This window comes from Phyllostomus hastatus, unplaced genomic scaffold (assembly GCF_019186645.2).
Source record: "Phyllostomus hastatus isolate PE091 unplaced genomic scaffold, TTU_PhHast_1.1 phas_scaffold_60, whole genome shotgun sequence".
In the NCBI taxonomy this organism is placed as follows: domain Eukaryota; kingdom Metazoa; phylum Chordata; class Mammalia; order Chiroptera; family Phyllostomidae; genus Phyllostomus; species Phyllostomus hastatus.
Window position 1 is genome coordinate 10,584,382 of NW_025334038.1, and position 19,741 is coordinate 10,604,122.

At 42.7% G+C, this 19,741-nt stretch overlaps 1 protein-coding gene across 5 annotated transcripts in view; it reads left to right on the forward strand.

Moving 5' to 3' along the window:
* The window catches only part of MGAT5 (alpha-1,6-mannosylglycoprotein 6-beta-N-acetylglucosaminyltransferase), a 341,618-nt gene that overhangs the window by 55,582 nt on the left and 266,295 nt on the right, over positions 1 to 19,741 (forward strand). For 4 of the 5 annotated variants that reach the window (XM_045825932.1, XM_045825930.1, XM_045825931.1 and 1 more), the window contains one exon: positions 2,548 to 2,629. The exons of the other annotated variant lie outside the window; for it this stretch is intronic. The gene's annotated coding sequence lies outside the window, so the exon portion shown is untranslated. The remainder of the gene's footprint in view (positions 1 to 2,547; positions 2,630 to 19,741) is intronic. 5 annotated transcript variants of the gene reach the window in all.

The following is a 19,741-nucleotide window of genomic DNA, read 5'->3' on the forward strand; positions in this document are numbered from 1 at the left end:
CTTTTTTCTATAATTTTGTTATGCTTTTTATACCCTGTGAATTCTTTTTATTGACCTACACTGTGGGGCAAAAGTAGGTTTACAGTTGTGAGTGTGCAGAACACAGAGTTTATTCTTGTATTATTGTTTATTAATTATTGAATTATTGTCCATATGACTAGCTGTAAACCTACTTTTGTCCCGCCCTGTATTTGACTCCCCAATAATAGCTAACGTCCATTGAGTGCTCCCTGTGTGCAAGGAAGGAAGTGCTTCATCTGTACCGCATGTCTTGTTTCAGTGCACTTCGTAGACCCTGTGCTTCAGTCGGCATCAAAGTAAGACCGACCCTCCACCAGCAAAAAGAGTAAAATTTGCTGAAGGCTCACAGGGTAGTTAGCATTTTTTAGCACTGAAAACATTTTAAAATTAATGTACCTACATTGCTTTGTTAGGCATAATACTATTACACACCTAATGGAATACAGTGTAGTGTAAGCCTAACTTTCATGTACACTGGGAAAGCAGAAAGTCCGTGTGACTCACTTTGATGCTTGCTTCACGGCGCTGCTGATTGGCTCCGAGCCTGCAGTGTCTCCAAGGTGTGCCTGTTAACCCATTACATCATCACAGCTGCTCTGTGAGGCAGGTTAGTCAGTTCTCATTATTTGCGGATTCTGAATTTGCAGACTTGCAGACTTGTGTTAAAAAATTTATTTGTAATGCTAAAGTCAGTAGTTACAGTGCTTTTGTGACCTTTCACGAAGTGAAGGAGACCCCAAGTTGCCTGATGGGCACGTTCCCAACTGAGGTGGAGCAGGTCAGCCCTTTGCCTTCCGGTTTCAGGTCCCATACTGTGCGTGCGTGTCCTCTTTGTGCTCTAGTTAGTGCCATTTTGGATGTATTTGTGATCTGTTTAAAGAAAGTTATTTTGCTGTTTATGATGGCTACTGAGCATCATGCTAAAGTTCTGTCTAGTGTTCCTAAGTGCAAGAGAGCTGTGCTGTGCTTTAGGTAGAAAGCACACGTTAGATGACTTATTCAAGCCTGAGTTATAGGGCTGTGGCTGTGAGTTCAATGTTAATGAATCAACGGTATATATTAATTAAGGTATCAACACAGAAACACATGTGACATGCTTATATGTCAATCAGTTGACAAAAATGTTGTGACCAGAAGCTCACAAGGACCGATCCCTGTACTTCTCCAGTTCAGTGTTTACCAAGTCAGTGTCAGTGGTGACTCTGTAGGATAAAAATACTGTGAATAAAAAAAGTTGACTGTGCTACTTACTGTTACTCCCGATTTAGAGCGACAGAGGCCTACAGAGTCAACCATGTTGCCCAAGGTCACCCAGCAGGATCAGAACCCAGGCAGTCTGGTTGCCTGCTCTTCTCTCTTCACCTCCATGCTTTACTGCCTTTCGTATCTGTTTCCTACTGTTTTACACCCTCCTGAATCTGCTGCTGATGCTGCTGGAGTCAGCTCTAGTGCTGTTTTCAGTGATAAAACTCCTGTTGGTAAAGCCAACAGTTCTCTGCTTGAGAATTGTGATGTGTATAATCCTGCAATAAAGGTAACAATATTTGACATTTGTATAAAAACCTCCATGTGTTTTGAATGACTAAGTTCTCACAGCAGCGTTACCCTGCACTTCATAAATAAAAACTGGCATCTTGGGAGTCTGTGATTTGGTCAGGGTCCCAGGATGAGAAAGTGGTAGAACAGAGGCTCACACCCAGGTTTCCTGACTTTGAATCCCCAGCTCTTCTGCGCTACCAAGGCTGCCATTGGGGGAGTCTCTGGAGTCTGTGTGCCTGGTAGCTGCTGCTTCTGTCCTGCGTCAATCTGGAGAAACCACAGAGATTAGAATTGTGTGTAGAGAATACTTTTCTTTAAATAGACTGTTTATTTCCAGGTTCATAGGAAATCTCCCATGGGCTCGAATGACTTTTTGGGAAAGATGTTAATTTTTTTCTATTCATTAGGGGAATATTTGGAAATAAGTGAGAAAATAGAGGGAAAATAACTGGAGGGCTGCTGCAACTTTGTCATTGGTCCACTTTCTCACTTAAACGTTGTTCCTGCCTTCTTCTAGCTTCTGTTTGTTATTCAATTTGTATTTGGATAAGAGGTAGATATAGATATTAAGAATTATAAATGTACTATATAAAACAAAGACTTTGCCCTGACTGCTGTAGCTCAGTGGATTGAGTGTGAGCTGTGAACCAAAGCGTCACCAGTTCAATTCCAAGTCAGGGCACATGCCTGGGTTGTGGGCCAGGTTGCACATGAGAGGCAACCACACTTTGATGTTTCTCCCTGTTTCTTTCTCCCTCCCTTCTCCTCTCTCTATAAGTAAATAGAATCTTTAAAAACAAAACAAAGACTTCCTTGCAAGGTGATCACTGTACCTGATTTCTGGTATACAGCAAATCTTGAAAATCCTCAAATAACATCCTTTTATTCAACATTGTTTTGTTTTAATGGTGGTGAGATGCTGTAGAAACTTAACTCTCATTTTTATCAATGAATTTATGCTAAAATTAGTTTTGTCATTTTGCTTAGATTCACAGAACCTGTTGACCCAGGAGGATTTACTGCCCTCTTCCACTGGTGTTCTAACCTCTACCCCAGGGATTTGCAACAGGTACTGAATTTGCTTCCTAGGGGACATTTGTCACATCTTGGGTAGAGGATGGGGGTAGGGCCTTAGTGGATAGAGCCAGGAATGCTACTAAACTTCCTACAATGCACAGGACAACCCCCAGCAAAGGATTATTTGGCCCAAATAGGCAGTAGTGCTCAGGTTGAAAAACCCTGCTCTTCCCTCAATATTAACTGAAGAATTGGTTTAATGTGTGAAACAAAAAAGCTTTCATCTGAACTTTGACGTTGATTTTGTGTTTTTGGAAGGCTTTTGTTTGCCTGGGGTGGGAGTGGTCTTCTCCAGGTACCCACACAGGGCCGGACTTATCTGTAGAGACTAAAAACAGTAAAACCAACTTCAGCAGATCTGCTTTTTTGTTATCACAGTGTGTGGGCAATTCTAAATTCTTAGATGAGCACACTTTTTAAACTTACCCTATAATAAACATTATTTTCTACATGCAAATGTATCTGGAGAACTCTCTGTCATGCCCTGGCCCTGACACACACGTGCTGAGCTGTACATGTCTCTTTGACAGTAAGTAAGTTCCTGACAGTTCACAATTGGAGCTTGCTTCAGGTGCAGCTGATGCTTCTAACCCTTGGTGCATGGTACAAGGAATATAGTATAGCGTATTTCTATGTGTAAATAGAGCTTTTCAATGAACAGTGAGTGCAGTTGAAGATGAAGAAATGGAACTGGAGTTTCTTAAATTCTCTTACTCTGTGTGACCTTTTGCAGTTTTTATCTGATTAAAATTTAAAACAATGAAAGAGTGGAACACTTAGGTGTAATGTTGTTTGAGTGCATACTTTAGTTCATAGAAGAAATGTTTTCCTGAATTTTAGAAGTAACTTTAAAATTGACATTCTTGTTAAATGGTTGTCTTAGCTAATCAAGAATACAATAATAATTGATTATTGCATGATTGTTGCTGGAAATAATTCTGTCCTTTGGGGGAGGGAATGTTTAAATAGAGATCAGCCCTGTGTGTCCCCATGCTAGGTATGTCATGTTAGGAGGCTTGAGACCTTTAAGGAAAATGAATGAAAGAGAATGAAAGCAGGCCCAGCAAAAGCAATTCCTTATTTCTGTTGATCTGGTTTCTGTCCCTTGTGAAACCTGTGATCTCTCAAATGCTACATAGGATTGAAATTCTGACTTATTAATGTCTTTGTGATAGTAGCCAAAATTCCTTCCACCTTAATGTTTTAAAACATTTTTGTTGAATTATATATAAAGAACAGTGCATACCTTGTTAGTATACAGCATGATGAATTGCCACAGCCAAACACACCTGTGTGAGTGTACCCAGATCAAGAAGCCAAACTGAACAGTACCCCCAAGCTCCTTTGTGCAGATCTCCATTCACCCCCGTCCCAAGCATGAGTACCGACCGTTCCAATAGCACAGATCAGTTTTGCCTGTTTTTGGATGTCATGTAAATGGAATTAAGTATTCAGTACATAAAGAGAAGACTAATTTTTAACACATCTCTGGGTTTTGATTCTGGCTGGAAGCACTTGAAATATTCTAAAATGTGGCAGTTAAATAAAACATCCTGCGATTTTAGCAGCAGATGAACAAAAATTCCCACCCTGTTTCTTATGTGGCCTCACTAATAGAAGCATTGGCCTTCAAGTAGTAACATCTAAAATGCTTGCTTCTGTAATGAAGACAACACCCAAATTATGTTATTACTTGTTGGGCTATTGAATTTTATTTGGAAGGCAAATAATTGTACAGAAGTTAAACTGGATTTTGTGCATTGAAGCAATCAAGTTCATTTGCAGCCATAGTAGCTTATAGGCTTAAAGTGTAGTCAGTGAGTTGGATACACCATGTAGAAGCTTATAATTGCATGTGGGTTGGAAACCCTAACATTGTAGTGGAGTCTTATTGCATCAGTGTATTGCATTCAGAATACCATTTTCTGGGTAGTCAGCATGTCTTGTCTATAGGGATGGAACGGATGGGAGGCTTCACGGTTGAAGTTTGGGCCACGGGGATCTGAAATTGCCCTTCACATTATGGGAAAATTTAGTACTCAGTTTGAAGGCTTTTGGGAATGTTAAGTTAACATAAAACTGTTAACTTAGAAAACACAGCCTCCTCTACAACCGTCATCCATGATGAGAGTACATACTCTCATTCCTTCCTGGATCTGTCAGAGGCTGGCTTACTCACGGTGAGCTGTGGTGGCCAAGTTGGGAAGTTGGGGTGGCTCCTACCGAGGTGTTATATGGCAGCAGGCCACGTGGGACGGGAAAAGCATTTGCCACGCAACTTCTGTTGATTCCAGCAGAGATGAAAAGGAACAGTTCTAGCAGAACTGTTAAGTCAGGGATGTTTGTCTCTGAGAAGGTGGTCTTGGCTCACTTACTTTTTTGGTTGTGAAAACATCTTCTTTCATCCCTGTGGTGATTTCTAGCTATCTTCTCGAATTAGAACAAGGAAGAGTCTTATATGCTTTATTCTTTGAAACTTTTTTGTGTCCACTTGCTTAATCTGCCTGTGTTTTGCATTTTCGAACCTTTGATGCAGGAGAGGCAATGCTTGCAAATAAAGCCATTAAGAAACTTCTATCTGAGATGGGAACAGGATCATGACACTCCTGGGCTTCAGTCTCTTTGAAGTCACTCTTCAGGTACAGGTAACTGTAAGTCCTGCGGTGGCATTAAAGGTCCCTGGTCACCTTGTCTTGCCATCCAAGACTTGCCTTGCACCTCCATGCAGTCCAGGCAGGCAGGGGAACTGTGCCCTTGGGTGGGACTATTTGCTGGTGCCTCTCTCCATTCACAGACTCTCCCTGCTGTGGACGCCTTTCTCCATCATCCTCTTTTTATCTTCCAAGATTCCTTGCAGGATTTTCTTCCTCGATCCTCCTAGATAGGATGAGAAGAGCTTCTTCTGTGTTGGAGGAGTTTCTTCTGTGTTCTTGGCAATACCTGTGTCTACAATGTACTCCTGCATTTGTCCACTGGCCTGGTGTGTGCCCAGCATCCAGAGTGGTGTCCTTCACACACAGGTGCTTAACAAACACCCATTGAACCAATGGGTGGATTTCATTTTTATGTTATATTCTGGTTCATGGACATGCCTGTCTCCCTACTACAGTTTGAAGGCAGGGATCATACCTTGTCATCATCCCACGCTCAGCGCCTGACAGAGGTTCCCCAAAATACTTGAATGGAAGACGAGCATTTTACCCCTAGAGGCAGGGAGAGTTTTCTTTGTACCCCAGTCATTTGTATTAAGCCTTGAGTGTACGGGCAGAACCTCTTCCTGTGGCTTTGTGACAGGCGCAAGGGAATCCAAGAATGCTGTGGGGTAAGAACCATGTCCTGTTACTCCCCCATCTTCACCCCCTTGTTTTTGAAGAAGGAATGTCTCTTGTACAGGCAAGTGTTGATGAAGGCATTCATCTCTCAGAGAAAATTCCTGACAGTGATGTTGATTACCCTCTTGATTGCTGATGCAGGAAAACATCAGTTTTAAAAAAAGTGGGTTATGTAAAGGCAATATTAATTATCATCCTTTAAGGGAGATAACTGTCATTTTTACATGATCACTACAGCCCAGTAAAGGTTCCTAGAATCAGATCATAGCAGTGTTTATTTAGTTCCCAGAAAAAGAAAGTAAATGATGGGATAGAGCTTTTCAAATTTAAGTCTTTCTTTCCCTAACCTGCTCTTTGGCAGTCGCTTATTTGCCTGTGAGTGCCCAGCAGGTCATGAAATGAGTAATCAAGGAAAAACTGCATTTAGTAGGAGAGCAGAGGGGTGTGCATTTTTACTATTTCCTGCATTTTTTGTTGTGCGGAGGCCTCTGGCCTCAACACATGCCGTTCCTCTAGTTGGATTTTCCCTGAGTCAGAAGGGGATTCCATGTTGCAGGATGCCCAGGTATCCCAAGAGCCCGTGATTTTAGGGGCTGTGCTCCCTTCACAAGTTTGAGGACCCCGGAATTATGAAGAGGCACATTGCCTGAGGCCTGTGGCCCACACAGCATGGCTCCTTGCTCCCAACTTCAGGGAAAGAAAATAAGAGAGAAGACTGATCCCAAAACACAGTCCTCAACGCTGCCTCTCTCTGCATGGGAGAATTGAGCAGATCAGCATGGATGGTCTGGGGACCGCCACATCCAGAATGCAATGACCGTTTGTGGAGTGGTTGTTACTCTGCATGGATTACCCCCCACTGGCTTGGGCACAAGGGAGCTTTGCTCAGACTGACAGGCAGAAAGGAGGCAAGTGAAGACTGAGCAGCCATGACAATGATGTCCGTCACGAAGGTTGCACCTGCTGATCTCTGCTGTGCTGTGACAGTGCCACCTCGGAAGGACATTCCCTTTCCCAGGCCTGAGGTTAGCAGGCTTTGTGACTCACTGCAACCCTGCCCTCAGAGCCACTACTCTTGCCCAGAGAAAAGAAAAGTTGCTTTGACCACTGTGAAAGGATTGAAGACAGCCGCAAGGGTGAGGCTCCCTTCTCTCTCTGTCTCCCCTCCCCTATCCGTCCTGAGATCTCCACTTCCTGCTTTGGCCTGAATTCCTTTAAGGAGGCTGAGTACCCCGCCCCCAGGCCGGAAGACTTTTCAGCCACTGATTCCTCACACACTAGAGCATAGGGACTGACACCATATTTTCCCCAACAGTGGTTTTTGAAAGGACAAGCGTGTGGGGAGGACTGGCTCTAAGAGGCAAGGGGGGAAGCACAGATGTCAGGTAGGCTGCTGGGCAGTGACTGTTGGCCTGGGTAAGGCGGTGGTGGCGTAGGCTGAGGTTCGGGGATGGGGTAGTGATGAGGGTTGGCTGCCTCATTTCCCAGTGGTCGGGGCCCTCTCCATCTTCATCTCCCGCTGCCCTTCCCATGATCGGCTTCACTCCCACCACACATGTCTTCTTGTACTTCCCCCAGATCCATGTACTTTATTTTTTAAATGTCACTCATTTCCTGAAATGATGTACGTGTGCACGTAAACACACACTTGCTTGTCACTCCTTTGACTTTCTCTCCTGTTGGCAGGCATTTGTGCCAGTGGCAGGCAGGGACTTTCTCATATTTATTGCTGAGTCTCAAGTTCCTAGAATGCTCAAAATATTTACTGAAGGAGTGCTTGAAACGGAAGGACAGCCAGCTGATGTCCTGATTACATAATTTCTATTTCAAAAACTGCTATGACTGCCTGAGGTTTTAATTGCAGTGCTAAGCACATTGAAAACATCAAACTGTAGTATCAATTTAATAAAAATGAAGAAATATTTCATACTTTAGAGTTTAAATAATAGGAAAAAATGAGGGAAGAGGGCACTGGTGTCAACCACAGGTAGGTTCTGCATGTGGTGACAGAGATGACATGAAAGGGGATAGCTTTGACTCTGTTTATTTGTTGCAGTGAAATTTGTCACTTTCATTTACATCTTGTACCATCCAGCTGTTAATTTGTGTTTTTGCTGGAAAAGACTTTCAGTGAAATAGTTAATCTCCCCCAGTGCTATCCGTGTTTTCAACATCAGTTTTCTCAAACCATGAAATTGGCCAGTTCTGCCATCGGAAAGCACATATTCATCCCAAAGGACAGGAGCATGTGACCCGGGTAAGGATGGAGAGGGGGCCCATAAGGATGGGTGGGAAGAGCAGTGGCCATGTTCCCTCGGGTGGGTGGGCAGCTGGCTCTCTCTGCTTTTCCTGTACATGTATGTATGGCTAAGGGGTGGCCTCTAGAGACAGAGAAGCTTGTTTTGAATCCTGGCCCCTCTACTGTGTGGCCTTGGGAAGTACCTTAACCTCACTGTGCCTCCATGCTCTCATCTGTAAAATGGGGATGATGACAGTGCCTGCTCTATGAGGTTGCTTTAAGGATTGAGTGGATACATGTTGAAGGTCTTAGAACAATGTCTGGGGAAGCAGTTACTCAATACATTTCAACTATGGTTGAATGGGGGAACTTTTGTAGTCATTAGCAGTTGTAAATTTTAGCAGATAAAAGTTGTTATTTGGACCTGGGTATTGAGCCAGGATGCAGCAGCACTTGAATCAACTGGAAATACAGGTGTGAGGGGAATATTCCGATACCAGGTGGTGAACTGCAGTAGAATTCTGATGTTAACCATCTGGCATTGGTGTGAATCCCGTAAGTTAAAGGGGATGGTCCCCAACAAGACTGCCCCTACTTCAAATGTCCACTGCAAGTGGGGTCCCCAGGCCTCTGGCACTTCTGACTGGCTACAAATCCGAGGGGGTCCCATGAGTCCCTCAGGTTCAATAATGAACTAGAAGGACTCACCAAACTCAGAAAAGTATTATACTTAGGATTACAGTTTTATTTTAAAGAATATAAATTAGGATTATCCAAATGAAGAGACATGGAGCATGAGGTCAGAGGGGTGGGGTCCAAATGCTGAGCTCCCATGCCCTCTCCCTGTGGACCTTAGGGTATGTCACCTTCCTGGAACATCGTTGTGTTCAAGTATTCCTAGGAATCCCCACTGGGCTTGGTGTGCAAAGTCTTTCTTCAGGCAAGACTGACTCAGTCATTGGCCCTGTGGATAAACTCAGTCTCCAGGCCCCTCCTCTCCGCAAGATGGGGCTGGCTCGTAGCCCCAGCCCTCTGATCACATGGTTGGCCTTTCTGGTGATCAGCCCCAAGCTGACTCTTCTCATCTCTTAGCATCAACTCAGGTGTGATGTAAGGGGCTCATGAGTAACAATAACACTTCCATTACGTGGGAATTTCCAAGGACTTAAGAGTTTCCCTCTTAGGAACCAGGGACAAAAGCCAGTCAGGTTTTTGGCTATATAGTAGGGGATCATATTTGAGATCAAGAAACAAGGTGGTGGCCTGGGACAGGAGCCCAGCTCTTGTCTTGGTGTTGTCACTCTCATCTGGTGTCAGGTTGGATTTATGACTAGGCAGTAACATGATTAGTCTCGATAGCCCTAGCTTTTCTTTAGAACAACTTTATATAGTCTCATGGTGATTAAGCAGTCTTTTGGGATTTTTATAGTGACCTTTTATTAAATAAGTCCCGAAGACAGCATTTCTGAATTTGAGTCTTTCAAAAGTGTCTTTGAAGTTGTTCTGTGATGCTGTTTGAACAGAGTGAGTTACTGACTGGTTGCAGCTGTCTTTGTGGCTCCCAGAAGTATCCTTCTCGATAAGTGCACCCCAGCCCTGGACGGACATGGGGTGCTGGCTTGGGGAGGGGCAGTCTTTCTGTTTTCTGCCTGCTGTGTTCCTGACCACTGAATACTTGAGGCCTGATGATCTGCAGGCTTCTTCAGTGTAGAATAATGCCTTCAGTGTACATCTATGTTGTAGCATGTGACAGAACTTCTTCCTTTTTAAGGCTAATATTCAGTTGTATGTGTATACCACATATTGTTTATCCATTTATCTATTGATGGACATTTGGGTTGCTTTAACCTTTTGGTTATTGTAAATAACGCTACTGTGAATTTGATGTGCAATTACGTTTCAGTCCTTACTTTTAATTCTTTGGGGTACACACCCAGAAGTGGAATTGCTGGATCCCAAATCCTTTTTGACACAGGAAAACAAATATGCCCTTTTATGTGGTTAGTGTGACCTACTTCAGACATGTCAATCACTTAGAATGGTGCCTGGCACATAGTAAGTGCCTGATAAACATTGTGGTAGTGGTTTTTATGAGCAGCAGTCATTTGCACCTATTTGATTGGCAAATAATTTATTGAATGACAATAAAATACAGATAATAGAAACTTTGGTGAAAGTGCAGGGTATATGGGCAATCTTATAGATTGCTAATGGGGAATATACATTGATACAAATTTTCTGGAAGATTGCTATGGGAATATTACTGTGCCCAAAGCCTGGAAATCCTCTTAGGTGACCTGGTAATTCCTTCATTCTAAAGAAGTGGGAAAGGTAGGAGTGAGAGACAGTTTATTATTGTTATTTTTTGATACAAAAAAATTTGGGAGTAAAATAAAATGCCTAATACTGTGAGAGTATTTAAGTAAAACATGATGTGTATGGGCAGTGAAGTACTGTGTAGCTTTTACATTGTGATCAAAATATTCTCATGGGAAAGTGTTTAACATGTGATAACATTTAACAGCAGGCCATGTGAAGGCAAGTATCACATTTTGTGATTTACATATGTTGTGTTTGTGTAATATACCGAAATCTTACTAGTAAATATGTGCAGCGGTGGGATGATAAATAATTTTTAAAATTTCTTTGTGGTTTTTCTGCTTATTTGGCACTGAGTAAGTTTTTGGCATCCATCGACTATTATGTTTCTATTAGAAAAGAAGATGAAAAAAGAAGGTTCTGGTTGGTCATGTGAAATTTTAACAGAGCAAGCCACAGGGGGAGACCGGTGCCGAGCGGGCCTGTCTTACAGGGATTCCCAGCACCCACTGATTGACCTCGTGCCGGCTGTGGTGCACTTGCCCTACAAGCCCTCCTGCCCAGCCAGACTCCAAGGCTCCAGCTTGAATGTGAGCAGCCCCCCACCCCACCAGCTCCAAGTCTGATGGCATTAGTGGATGCAGGGCAGTCTCCCCTCCGTCACATGTTCACAGTCCTGGTGGTTTCTTAAAGACTTTCTAGCTGAGACACTGGAGGGTTTACTGAGATTCCTGAAATTTGGAAGGGCATTGTTTAATCAAGTGTGATGAAAGCTAACTTCTGCTGGATTCCATTTTTGGATCCCATTTTCAAGTTTTTTTAAGTCTCCCTGGCATGCCTGCTGCAGACATTTATGTCCTTCTGGTTTTGTGCATAAGATTTGAAAAGGTTAAAAATAAACTTGCTTGCTGTTGAGAATTGATCCTAAGCAATACATCTTCCACTGGACGTGGCTGGCAGATGGTTTGTACCTCCTGCTGGGTTAATGAATAGGCATTTGCCAAAAACCTTGAGTTGCTCTTGAATCATTCAGATCACCTTAAGCACAAAACTCTGCCAGTGGCAATTTGCATTTGTTTCTTTTTTTCTCCACATTTTGATTTTAGGAAGGAGAAAGAGATGACAGTGTCTCTGGATAATTTCCTATAGGTTGAGTTAGTTTTATTGGTAGTGTATAGATATGTCTCCCTAAGTAAACATATGTTGTGCCAACTTCTGGGAAAAGTAAATTTCTTCTCAGAGCTATCTTTCTTTCTTTTTGTTAAAGTATTTTTTATTGATTATGCTATTACAGTTTTCCCAATTTTTCCCCCTTACCCACCGTCCGCCCTGCCTCCCAACCCTCTAGCATTCCCTCCACCTTAGTGCATGTCCGCGGGTTGTATATATAAGTTCGTTGAGTTCTGTGTTTCCTATACCATTTTTATCTCTCCTCGTCTATTTTATACCTACTAATTATGCTTCTTCTTCCCTGTACCTTCCCCCACCTTTCCTCCCTTACCCCTCCCCACTGAAAACCCTCCATGTGATGTCCATTTCTCTGATTCTGTTCCTGTTCTACTTGTTTGCTTAGGTTTTGTTTTCCCTTTTCTTTTAGGTTTATTTGTTAATAGTTGTGAGTTTGCTGTTATTTTATTGTTCATATTTTTGATCTTCTTTTTCTTAGACAAGTCCCTTTAACATTTCATATAATAAGATCTTGGTGATGATGAACTCCTTTAACTTGACCTTATCTGCGAGGCACTTTATCTGCCCTTCCATTCTAAATGAAAGCTTTGCTGGATAGAGTAATGTTGGATGTAGGTCCTTGCCTTTCATGACTTGGAATACTTCTTTCCATCCCCTTCTTGCCTGTAGGGTTTCTTTTGAGAAATCAGCTGATAGACTAATGGGAACTGCTTTGTAGGTAGATGTCTCCTTTTCCCTTGCTGCTTTTAAGATTCTCTCTTTGTCTTTAATCTTGGATAACTTGATGATGTGTCTTGGTGTGTTCCTCTTTGGGTCCAACCTCCTTGGGATTCTCTGAGCTTCCTGAACTCTCTGGAAGTCTATTTCTTCTGCTGGATTGGGGAAGTTTTCTTTCATTATTTGTTGAAATAAGTTTTCAATTTCTTGCTGCTGTTCTTCTCCTTCTGGCACCCCTATAATTCAGATATTGGAATGTTTCAGGTTGTCTCAGAGGTTCCTAAGTCTGTCTTCAGTTTTTTTAATTCTTGTTTCTTCATTCTGTTCCCGTTGGATATTTATTTTTTCCTTTTGTTCCAAATCGTTGCTTTGAGTCCTGGTTTCCTTCCTGTCACTATTGGTTCCCTGAATATTTTGCTTTATTTCATTTTGAGTATCTTTCATTTGTTTTTTTTTTATTTTGCAACCAAGCTCAATCAGTTCTGTGAGCATTTTGACTACCAGGGCTTTAAATTCTCCATCAGATAGGTTGTTGATCTCTTTGCTTAGCTCTCTTTCTAAAGCTTTGCTCTGTTCTTTCATTTGGGCCCTATTTCTTTGTCCTGTCAAAGCTGATAGGTTTTAAGGGGGCGGGGCCTTAGGTATTCACCTGGGCGGGGCAACCGTCATTGCTGCACTGGGGCACTGCCTTTGGGGGAGGGGCCAGAGAGGGAACAGTGCGGCTTCCCTGCTCATCTCTAGCCCACTTTTCGACGACTCTCTCGTGAGACTGGGAATTTCTCCCACTGGGGCAACCACTGTAGTTCACAGTCAGCTCTAAGTCTCAGTTTCCTGTTCAGCCAGCCCTGCCTGTGCAGTCTGCTGCCTCGCCGTGGTTTCTTACCTGTCTGGTTGTTTTGGTTGATTTTTTTCTTTAATTCCTTGGTTGTTGAAGTTCCACGCAATATGATTTTCTGGCACTTCTGGTTGTTTACTGACTTTAGATTGGTTGTTACCCTCCTTTTGGTTGTGCAAGGAAGCAAAGGGTTTCTACCTATGCCTCCATCTTGGCTAGAACTCTCAGAGCTATCTTCTAATGGTAGTTTTAAAATCAAGTTCTGCCTGAGTTGGAACAGGATGTGTGTAGGTATCAGTGTGATGGAGACCAGAAAGGATGGGCTTGTGACTGAAATACTGATTTCAGCATGGTGTTCCCTGGGATTCTGGCTCACCCATTCTTGCTACAACCTTGAGCAGTAACAAGGAGGCAGACAGTAGAATATTAAGTTCATCTACCCAGTAGTTGCCCAACCAGCTTGAAAATAAGATGTCTGGGTGCTGTGCAGTAATAAATAATGTTTGAATCAATCTAATCAATTTATTCCACAGACTATGAAATAAATGATTGGGGGAGTTGTTTAGAATCCAAGAGCTTTGGTCCTGCCAACATAAATTATTTGCTTCTCCCAGCAGGTGCAGATCCCTCAGACCACATGTAGAGAATATGTTTAGCTCTAATCACTTAAGCCGGTTCTGAAACCCTGCCTCCTTCACCAGGCCTTTCTAGAGATAGGAGTGTTCCTTGATTCTGCCTTCACTATCTGCAAGGGGAAGGCTCTTGTCGAATATCTCCTGTGAGCATTTATGCCTCTCCTTGTTACTGGTATTTTGTGGTTCGGTGGTCCATGCTACCGCAAGAACTGCACCTCAGGAAGCCAATAAAGAGTTGAAGTTGTGAAGTACTTTACCAAAGTCCAGGAGTCTTTTCTCCGTGATCCAAATGGGTTGCTAGGGATCTTAAGGTCCAGCAGTATTTTATTAGTGGCTATAGCTGTGAAGGTCACATATCTACTTTATATTCATTATCTCTGATCTCAAATGTCCCCATGACACAGTGGGCATTGGTGTCATACATAATGGAGGTGGTTAACGTCCATGACTAAAACACCCTTTGGGATATTTCGTCAACAATTTGGATTCCCTCAGGTTCCCAAACCAGCATGGTTCACTTGGTTCCCAAAAGGGTGACTTGAAGCTGAATTAGCAGTTACTATACTAGCATTGTGCCCTTTTTAGTCTTTGACAAATATAACACCCTCAACATTTTTAAAGTGGACTTAGAAAAAAGTTTTAAGTATGAATTTCCTGTTTTGGAAAAGGATTTATCTTTTCAGAGGTTCTAAAATAGTATTTTGATTTTAGTCTGGGCATTGTGTATGACAGTTCTTACTTTATTTTTCACTTACGTTAGATTATAATTTTCTGGAAGTTACTCTAGAAATTAGAGAGAAGAAGGATCCAAACATTTTAATCATGGAGTCAGAAATGTCCCGTAATACCCTGTTCTTATATCCGATGTGGGTTGTAGCATGTCGCTTCGTAATGTACATATGTAATCTCTGTTCCCTTCACTCACAGTGAGTTCCTGGTGGGATGGTTTCCTTTACTTCATTTATTTTTACTTTTTCGCACCTACTGCATTAAGTACATCCCCTTGTAAAGTTTGCCTGGACCCTTTTTAATGTCCATAATTTTTGTTGTATTTGATAGCTGAGCTGTGTGTGTGTGTGTGTGTGTGTGTGTGTGTGTGTGTGTGTGATTCATTTGGGTAGAACTGGGCTGGAGGATCTCCCTTCCCAGAGCAAATGGTCTGAAGGCCCCTCACCTTTAAAATGCTGTAATTTTAAGAATAAGAATGACTTGCTTTATTTTGGGGGAATTCTGGGGTAACCAGTAAGATGATCCTCATAGAATTAAAAGTAACTTTTCCTCAGTTCATCACTCGAGGTGGCTGCCCTCAGGCTCCTCTTTGTACTCTGGGAATGGTCGTAGGTGGTTGCATATTCTCATTGTTCTGTATTGTTCTTTAACCTTTTGTTAGATGTTTGTTTAGTCCCTGCACCAAATTATATGCAATTAGCAGAAGTGGAAATTTTCTCTGAGCATAGAATTTGTCTAGATTGGCTTTGTGTTTGGGAATTATGACCTATGACCTATCTTTGGTATTTCAAAGAATACGTTTTCCTTTATCTTTGAAAAGAAGATTTTAGGCTGCTGCCTCTGGTGCTCAGGTAGTATGGGATGTGTGTATATAAATTTATTTTCTTCTTTGGTTCTTAAGGTTAAAAATATCTATCTAGTATCCAAGGAAGCTTATTAAAACATTGTTTAATGTATGTATGTTTTCTTTCTGATTCAGTGTAGGGTATGTTTTCAAAGCAAAATGATCATTTAAAAAATATGACAGCTCAGATTTCATGCTGCGCTAGCTAATTGTTTTTCTATTAGGTGCAAAATTGTTTTTCTATTAAGTGCAACTCCTGCTAAATGACAGTTGATGATTGTAAGTGTCAAGGATCTTTAGCTCCACTTTTATCCTTGAAGGTTGTGTCTCCTATCTTAACAGACTAAGTAAGGTGTAATAGTGTAAGGAGAATACTTCTGTTGGTTGAGTTTACAAGGAGATTTAAGACAGAGGCTCTGTCTTTGAATTTTAAACTATTTACTCACAAGATAGCAGTTACTATAAGAGTTTCATTCATTAGTTCACCAAATGTTTTTTTGCTGTCTCACTGTGCCAGGTACTGAGATGCAGGCAGTGGGGGTCAGGGGTGTGACCGGAGTAAGCAGTTCTCACCAGCGAGCACCCAGCAGATGGGAGGGCTAACAGGCATATGTATCACAGTGTACTTGGAAAGTCTTCCAAGCCCTTAGGAGTTGGGACATTTTTACATTTGAACTTGGCTATGATGGTGAGGAATTTTTTAGGTCAGGAAGGGCCTTCCAGGCAGAGGGAACAGTAATAGCATTGGTGAGACTTGTTCAGAAGTCGTGAATAACTTACATGGTGATTATTGGTAGAAAGTTCACTTTAAAAGGTAGATTGGGACATTGGCCAAAAGAGGAATGCTTGTGTTTTCAAGGGGGTCTGGCATTTAAAATCCGAGGTTTAGGGGGAAAGGGAGGTTTTAGAGGATCCTGATAGAACTTGCCATCCTTTGGGGCTGAAGGTGAACCTCTGCCCTGTTGTGGGGCAGAGGAGGAAAGGGCAGTGTGAGGGGATAGCTTTTTGATCAGTAGTTCTTATCTTATTCCAAGTAGAAAAGAAATGTTTGGTATTAGGACACATATGCAGCTGCTCTAACAGGAGCCCCAAACCATAGTTAAACAAGATAGAGTTTATTTTCTTTTATGTTAAAATCAGCTGGAATGGCACTTCTGTTCTGCTGAAGTCTCAGGGGCCCAGTCTGCTTCCATAGGGTCACATTGCCATGCCCAGTGTTGCCGTCCCTTGTGTGGCCCAGGGTAAGGGAGGAAGAAGGATGGGAGGAAGGGCATGGGGAAGTGATGACCCAGAAGTTGCCTGGGGGCAGGATTCAATCCCATTGTCACCTTCTGCAGGAGATGCTGGTGCTCTGCTCCATTTGGGGGAGAATGGCTTTGGGGGCACAATAGCAGCTGCTTGGACCATGTCATCTATAGCTGAAGCTTTGGTAACTGGAAATGAAAGGTTCTTTAAACCCTGACTAACCAAGGAGCGTAGCCACAGCTTACTTTCTCCAAGTTCTTTTCACTGGAGAATAAAACATGTTATTATCTATTTGCCTTTTCAGGCTCTCTGAGCCTATTAGCTGGCCTCAAGTTCCCTCCCTGACCTTTCCCGTAGTGGGCAATACAAATGTACTGCTGGACATGCACCCTTCTTGATCTAAGCATTTCCAACCTTCTGACCTGGCATTCTTCAGTCTTGCCAAGCAAGTGGCAGGAATGCCCAGGAAGTTTGCTGGAGGACGCCTTTAGCTCTTTAGTCCATCTGGATGTGAGGTTGGTTTTCTTGAGCCATCTGGCCTCCCTCCAGGGTGGTTGAGTTAATAAGACTTCTTGGGTATTTCAGTACAAGCAGCCTGTGCACCTGGAGTTCTGTGGGTGTGGCTGAGCACAGTCAACTCACCCTTGCCATAGTGCCTGTAGCAGCTGCCCCCAAATGTACCTCGAGCTCCACATCACCTGGAGGAGGGGCTGGTTAAATCGGTGTGTTCCTGTGGTCTGCCCGAGTAGACCAGCTAACTCGGGCTCTCAGGGTGGGGCCCAGGAAGAACACCTCCTCCACGTGGGTTTGACGGTGGGCCAGCTTCGGGAGCCACTGTTTGGTGACCACTCTCTTACTGCGTACCACTTACTCCTGGGAACTGTTCTACATTTCCCCTTCCACTGAGAGATTTCTGTTACAGCTTAATTTGTAAATGCTAGCACTTGGCTGTTTCTGATACTCCATAAGTATGAAAGAGAGACCAAAGTTTATTTTCAAATGAATGGTATTTTCATGAAGCTCCCTGACTCCCTTAAAATGTATTCTCATGGCATATTAAGTTGTCTTAAAACACTTCGGTTAACAGAAGGTAAAAATTAGCATACCAGATATGTTACGTGCACATCATTTCAGAGAAATTAAATACTTTCATATCTTCCAAAATTGGTGATAGATTTTCAAGTAAACATTAAACTCCATTCCAGTTTTTATGTTAAGCCAGTGTTTCTTAGGGAAGTCTTTTGCACATAATTTGATTAAAGTCTAAGCATGCTGAATTCCTGTCCTTTCTTAACTGCATGTTTTTGCCTCCCACCCTCCAGCTCTCATGGCGGGCAGTATGTTTTCCTGTTTCCTGATAGGGCTCAGAGGCTTGTATTTCCTGGACGACAAAATCTCACAGAATGGGTCTGGAGTCTTAGAGCAAGTCAGAGCAAAGTGAGAAAAGCTGTGGGCTGAAAGCCACTTCTTTTGTGCCACCTGTGAACTGTCTGGCTGTCCTGTGATAGAAAGTGATGATTCAGGGCTGGCTGATGGCTGCAGCTATATTTTGTTTGCTTGCTCTGTTTTCTTTTTCTAAAAACAGTAACTTGTACCTCGTTCTTCCATTCACTCTGGGGATGGAGCATTAAATTTCTGTTTTGGAAAAACATAATGATTTTTATCCTGTTCCTTATGCTGTTCCAACAACTCTTTGATGTCAGCGTTCTGTGATTTTCCCCAATATTCATTCTGTGGTTTTGTTCCTCTAGCCACCAGGATTTTCTTCATAGGGTTGACCTGGAATCCTTTGCTTTTTCTTCTCTTCCCTTACTGTTTGAACCTTCAACTTTGGGAAGGATACTCAGAAATTCTTTGCTGGGGAAATGCCTTTGCATAGTGGCTCTTCTCCATCGTTACTCATCAGTCCTGTTGGTGTTTGAGGGGGACAGGTTTTGACTGGGTACCACCTGGGTGCTCTGTATGTGGAGATGTTCAGGTGGCAGGATTGACCATGGTCCTTGCCTGCAAGGAACTTCAGTGGCCTGACAAAAATAGCATCTCAAGCACAACTAGACTGTTGAAACCATTGACTAGAAATAGTTCCCAGAATACCTAGGGACTTATTTTCCTTCTGTCCCTTCTTTGAAATGAATGATGGTCAACTTCTCTGAAATTAAAAATCAATTAGGTAGTCCTTTTGCAGATAGAGTGTTTTTTAAAATTTGGATAATGATGACTCTCCCATCCCCCAGGGAGATTTTGGCTGACTCTCCCATCCCCCAGGAAAGGCTGAGAAAGTCGTAACCTTGGGGAAGTATTCTGGAAGCGTGTGGATGACTGACCTTGGTTAAGGATACTGCCAGTAGTTGTGCTTGAAGGGTTTCAACAGATTTTCTGTCAAGGCAATATAGCCTTCAGCCTGAATGCTTTGGACAGCTGTTTGGAGGTCCCTTGACATCATCTCTCTTTGCAAGTTTTTCTGGAAACTTCCATGGTCTCTACAGTGATGTTGCCTTTGCAGGGACATAGCTCTTCTCCATGATCCATGACAGCCATGGCCAGTTGGTCTCTTTTTCCTCTTTTCTCTATTTAGCCACTCTTTGTCCTTCACCCCCTGATCGTAATCAGGCACACCTGATTTGGTATATGTCACGTGTCTGTTACCTCTCGGCTACTAGCCTTTCTCCATGTATTTCACATATTCAAGGAGTAGCTGAGCACTTACTGAGTGCTGGGTGCTATTCTCATTGCCAAGGATACACTGGTGAACAGAACAGGTGAGTGCTCTGCTGTTGTGGAGCTGGTATTTTGGTAAATAAAATAAATAGGATAATTTTAGATAGTTATATGCCTGTGAAGGAAAGGGAGAGTTGAAGGGGAGCAAGCATTTTGTAAAATGATCGGGGACAACCTAATGCCTACATTGGAATGATGAATTGAGTGAGGAGTCAGGCGTGGGAGAATTTCCCAGGCAGAGGAGAGAGCAAGCACAGAGACCTTGTGAGGAGAAGGTCAAACTGGCATTTTTTCGGGGGGAGT